This window comes from Micromys minutus (assembly GCF_963924665.1).
Source record: "Micromys minutus genome assembly, chromosome: 33".
Classification (NCBI taxonomy): Eukaryota; Metazoa; Chordata; class Mammalia; order Rodentia; family Muridae; genus Micromys; species Micromys minutus.
Genome location: NC_137968.1, coordinates 20,478,080 through 20,484,236, shown reverse-complemented (window position 1 = coordinate 20,484,236; position 6,157 = coordinate 20,478,080). Strand labels below are relative to the sequence as shown.

The following is a 6,157-nucleotide window of genomic DNA, read 5'->3' as shown; positions in this document are numbered from 1 at the left end:
AAAGCAAATTAAAATATTAGTGAATTTTCTGGCCAAAGCAGTACATTTTTTGATCAAAATTCTCCCCTTTTACAATTTTACCTTTATTAATACAAATGTGGGAGAATTTTGCTCTTTTTCTTTGAACACATGTTTCTAGACAGCAACCTGGAAAAACAGAGTCTGGGTTGGGTCTCAACAGCTGCCATCTGTTGATTCCTGGCATTTCCATAGACGTCCCATGGGGATGGAGTAACGGGTGAATGTTTCTGATATTAGTGCATGGGGGAACGACAGAGATATGATGTCAGGCTCGTAAAAGCCTCAGTCACTGGGGTGGGAGTCACTAACAGAGGAGCTGAGCTGCACTGTTAGAAGAAAGAACATTACCATTCACTGGACTCACACTGTGCAAAGAGCAGTGTCCCTGCCGCCCTCTTGTTATGTCTTGGTGACAGTGATCTCAGTGTTTGGCCTCAGTGCCATGGCAACATCTTATGGGTGCTCTCAGCAGGATGTTTTGCCTAAATGTGAACTGATAGCAAGAGAAGAGTCGGGAGCTCAGAGATAAATCCTGTCTGGTTTGTAAGTGGAGTAAGTTATGATAGAGCATTGTTTCTGAACCCAAAACAAATAAACAGACAGACAAGTAAGTAAATAAATGAAAATAGCCAGGAGTGGCTTTCTGCTGCAATAAACTAATTTCCAGTGTTGGAACACTTTATCCAATCAGTTTTCCTGTGTATCCACAGACTCAGGACACCATTTAAGTACAGCAGAGGAACGAACCTGAAGAAAAGAATGACAAAGATTATTTAAAATGTGGAAACATTTAAAAAGTAGCGCTGTAGAGGTCCTTTGCCTGTTTGCATTATGGGAGGCTCTGTGAAGGAAGAAGTTAAGGGAGTGATGGGACTTTCTTCCATGGAAATTCAACTTGTTTTAGTGAACAGCCCCTTCTCTTTTAAAGATGCACACTTTCCTCTCTCCAGCTTGTCATCTGGACACTAATACTCTTCCCAGCCATTTAGTGTTACCTCATCCCATCCTCTTCTGTTCCCCTTCTTTCCTTCTCTCCTGTCTTTCTTTCCATCCTATTTTTTATCATCCTGAAACTTCATAGTCTCATTCTTTTCTTTTTCATCCTGAAACTTCATAGTCTGGTTCTTTTCTTTTTTCTTCTTCAATCTAAATTTATTTAATTGATAAAAAAAATCTAATCCTCAGATCCTAGGTGATACTACTAAAAAAAAAAAAAAAAAAAAAAAAAAAAAAAAAAAAAACAAATTGACTTGCAGAAGACTATTTCAGGATAAAAGTGACTAGATAAGAACTTAAAAGGAAAAAAAAAAACGTTCTTTTCAGTCTAACTGAGTCTCTACATAGTCTCAATAGCCTGGAGGTCGCTTTGCAGAAAGAGCAGCCCAAGCTGGAGGGTGACTGGGCCCTCCTGCCTCCCTCTCTGGAGTGCTGAGTTACAAGTGTATACAGTATCATTGCCAAGGTAGAATAAAGCTTTTATAAGAAAAAGTGAGACATTAATGTATCTATCCAAAGGGGGCTTCGTTCTTCGACCCCACAGTGATGCTCTGCGTGGGATTCCCCTGACCAGCCCTCCACTCGGGACTCAGTTACACAGGAGTTGGCTGGTTTAGAATCCCGCAAAGACAGGGCTGGGGGCTGAAGACCACGCTGATTTCCATTCTAGTTTTGAAGCAACGGAAAATAACACCGAGTAGATGAGTTTAAAAAAACCAAAGGCAACAAAACACAACTCAACATATACCTTAGAGACATTTACTGTATTCCAGACAATGGAGTAACTCTTTTGCAGGATGTACTAGAAAAACAAGCACAGCACTGGAGAAATCGACTAGAGTGTCAGCTTTCATTAGATGTTTTGGGGGCAGGGCTCCTTCCTGAATGTAAGTTCTGGGGATCCGCAGTCTCCTCTGCCCATCTGATTCGGCCTCTGCTTTGTCCTGCGTTTTCTTTGCATCCTTGCTCAGGCAAGTTCTCAGGCTTTCTCTCTGGACCACAGTAGCAACATCAGGGGAACGGACAAAGGTGGCAGACAGGACAGGAGAGAAGCTGGGGGAGTTGTAGGAGCTGGAGAGAAAGAAGGCAGCGTGGACGGGGCAATGGGAGTCGGGGCGCACTCCATTTTCCTGTCTTCATTAATTAGGATAGTACTAGAAATTGCCATCTGTTAGTGAAGGGCCTGATGCTGCTGTGCAAGATGTGGGGCTGGGTACAGGAGGCATATCTTCTTTTGAGGAAGAAAGTTCACATTTGGCCTCAGCGTGAACAGTGGCTGGCTGCTAAGGGCAGCGGACGTGGGGGAAGGAACTGAGCTCAGGGCAAGTGGAAGAAGGGTGGGTGATGAAGCCCGAGGATGCTCTGGGGTGGGGTATCCTGCAGCGGTCCACTTCTCCCCGCTAAGCATGAGCCTAAGGGCTGTTGAAGGAGACGGGAGCACCGGATCTGGGTTTGGCTTTTCTTCTTGCTTCTGGTTGCTAGCTGCAGTGACAGCAGTGCTGACATCAGGTGAGCTCTCTCCACGGTGTCATATGCCACGGGCTGTGCTCAGGGACCCGGCTGGGGAGCTGAGGAGTGGGTGTGGATGCGGGTCTTCCTATACATGGAGTGGGATTTCCGCTGCCACCTCCAGATATATTCTCCTCTGTTATGTCTTTACCTCCCTGATTTGGGTCTCAAATTCGTATAGTATTTTTTTTTTCTCTTGGCTGCTGTGTAGGCACTACGACAGGTACTGACTGATACAGTAGCTGACTTGGGTAAAAAGACTACCCATAAGGATTAGCAAAGTCCCCAGGTCCTGGTCCAGAATAAAGGCTCAGGGCCAGGTGGATAAACTGGATACTGCTGTGGGGGCCCTACATACGGAGGGCCGCTGTGGCGGTACTGAGGCCCCTGGGCATGGCATAGAAAAATGGTTTACCATCATGGTGTGCTGATTGGCCTGATGCATGGAGGTGGGGGTCTGTGCACCAGGAATGGAGGAATGGAAAGATTGTTGTTTGGGATGGCAGCTCTGATGGGCAGGCGCAGGCCCCGCTGCAAACAGGGACCAGGCCTGAGATTGTGAATTCATTGTCTGAGGGGCTTGAGGAGAGACCAATGTGGCTGGACCTGCATTCTGTCCAGAAGGATACCGGGTTTGAGAGTCCAGAGGACGCTGCATGTCCCGGAGGCGTGGCCACAATATTGGGGTGCCCCTTGTTTATTTTATTTACTGAGTAAGGGGAAGAGGCCGGGTGTCCTGGGCTAGCTTGCTATTTGTGTTACTGTACTGTAGACTGCAGAGACTATGGGAGGAAAGATCAGATCCTCCAGAGGGGGTTGCACCAATCCTTGGGGAATTTGTTGGGGCGCTGGGGTCTGGAGGGCCCTGAGAGTCCTGTGAGAGGGGCCGCCACTGCCTCTGCTGCTGCTGCTCTGGCCACAGCTTTTCCAATCAGCGCCACCTGCTGTGAACCATCTGCTTGAACATGTCCCTATGGGGACCAATCAGATTCAAGATATAGGGTGGGGAAAAGGCTAAAATTCAGTGTAAAAATCTGTTCCAAACCTCCCTTTAATAGAAAGGCTTAATTCCTTCTGAGTAGGTCTATACCAGAGAACAGTGAAAGGTAGCAAAGACGAGTCCTACGTGACTTCATAAACTGTGGATCGTTTATGAAGTTACCATATCTTACTATAGAAGATTCAGGCTTTTCCATTTTGGTACCATTTGTTTCCTATGGGACATAAAACCATGCCAGGAAGTTTGATGAGGTAGAGAAGGTTGAGACCCAGAGGTGTGTGTGTGTGTGTGTGTGTGTGTGTGTGTGTGTGTGTGTATGTGTGTGTGTGTCTTAGAGCATATTTCCCTCAATGTTTTTCTGCTTATTTTAAAAAGAAAAGAGACTTCTCATTTTCTCAGCTGAACTCAGCGTGCTGATTGGCTAGTCTAGGAAGCCAATTTGTCTTGGAGATCCCCTGTCTATTTCTCCCTGTTGTTGGGATGTTGCGTTGTCACAATGCCTAACTAGATTTGGGGGGGGGGAGTTGGCGAATCAAACCCTATAACTTGCATGTATGTTGTGATTAATTTATCAGCTTAGCTATGCCACCCCCTTATATCAATAAATATTAAAGTGTCACTATAACATGTAGTAAATATTAAAATGGTGCTTAAACTTTTATCCCATGCTTTTCCGGCTCCCGCACTCTGGCACTATGGGATCTCCAACTTGACAGCCTTACACGTCCTCTATGAACTCGGGTACACTTCACTCTACCACCCCTGCTGCTCTGTCCCCGGTAGATATGACCACCCTGGTGCTTTGTTTTCGCTCACTTTCCCTTGGTGTGCTGTTGCCAAACCTTAAACACACACACACACACACACACACACACACACACACACACGTCCAAACTCTGTGGAGGGTTTTATGTGCTCCGCCACTACACCATTTCAACTCAATTAAGTAGTCACTTCAAAGAACACACCAAACTACTCTGATCCAATGTGTATAATTTGCCAACCTAGGTAAGATAATTGATCTCATACAATTCCATCCCTTATAAACCTTATTTATGAAGAGATGGGTCAAGGGAAACATAGACATCTGCCTCCATTTTTGTTCCTACAGGAATCTCCTCTCCTCCAATCTCTGCTCCTTTCTTTGCCTACCTCTTTCCTGTCCAATCATGTATCACCTTAACATAAACCTACAATGAGCAATACTGAATCTGAAGAGAATTGCAAACTCCTGAGTAAAGTTAGAAAGCAGAGTTAATTTGCAACATGGATGAAATTTGTAGAGTGTAACAGCCTGTCCACCATGGTCTCCAACAACTTCAGACTTTCAGGAATGATGATTCCAACCTTCAGTTGTTCATATTTTAGTCTTGCTTTGCTTTATAGAATTATAGCCTCTTCCCTTTCTAAGACACTTTTTTTATCTGGAGTTTAGAAAGTTTCCTGGGGAACATCATTGGGCCACTCGATAAATGTTCTCAGATCATTTATGGATAAAACACCTGACACAAATATTCATAAAGAACATTTGTCTACCGTGATTCTGGAGGCTGGGAAGCCATGTTCCTGGCTCTGGCGGTGTCCGGGAAGGCCGAGTCTGAGCCATTGCTGCCTACTCCTGGAAAGCAAATTCTGGCTCTTTGTGTGAATAATAATGATAATGATAATGATAATAATAAAATAGAAGGAAAAACCCTGAGACTAACTCCTCCCAGTGTCTTTATAAGACATCCGTCATTTATTAGGGTGAGACGTCCATGTCTTCATCTCCTCCCAAAGACCTTCATTGCTAATACCAACAAAAGGAGATGAGCTTTGGACAAATGAACTGTAAGGGACGTTTAGAGCACAGGAAACTTAGTCTAACTTCAATATACATGTTTTGATGTATACAGAACCAAAGCTATGGGGGAAAAGATGAGTTTTTTTTTTTTTTTTCTTTCACAAAACACAAATAGACAATGGACTAAAACCATGAACACAATTAGTTCCATTTTGTTACTGTCTTTGGAGAAGAGTGGAATCCCTGCTCAAGTCAATGGTGGTCTGTTGGAATGGCCTAGAGTAGCTACAAACGTTCCCTTTTAATTGACTAGATGAACAAACAAACAAACAAACAGACTAATCCTAGTCTTAGATAGAAATGGAGACTTTAGCTCTTTCTTAGTCTTACTCTCCTTGACTGGTACAACTGTGCAGCATCTCCTTCCTCTTTGATAGTGGAGTCATTTGTCTTCCAGCTTAGCACTGGCACTTTTTGCTGCTTACTGTGGGTTGATAAAAAAAAAAATCAGGACAGAAATAACAAATTCAAGCAAATATGTAAACAGCATCTGCTCTGGAAGGATTTTCTCTTTCTTCAGAGTGTGGTGACCCTGTCAGTAAGTCTGAGGCAGAGCAACAGCAGAATAACCGTTATATTCCAAAGGAAAAGAAAAATCTCAGAAGTTTACAGTCAACACATAAAACAGCAATAGGTTCCTTGCTATAAAACACACTTCTGTTTTTAAATTCTGTCCTTTCTCTTGTGAGATTATGCAATGCAGTACATTTGCTCTGAACAGCTCTTAAAAACTCTTACTTTTGCCAACAGGCCATCCTGAGAACTTTTCTATTAGACCATTCCTGGTA

The 6,157-nt window shown here is 43.9% G+C and overlaps 1 pseudogene across 1 annotated transcript; it reads right to left on the bottom strand.

Annotated features, from left to right (window-relative positions):
* Positions 1-2,171: 2,171 nt before the first annotated feature.
* LOC308414226 (eukaryotic translation initiation factor 4 gamma 3-like) lies at positions 2,172-3,184 on the bottom strand (annotated as a pseudogene). The gene has a single exon. The product of its transcript is annotated as a eukaryotic translation initiation factor 4 gamma 3-like (transcript).
* Positions 3,185-6,157: the final 2,973 nt, after the last annotated feature.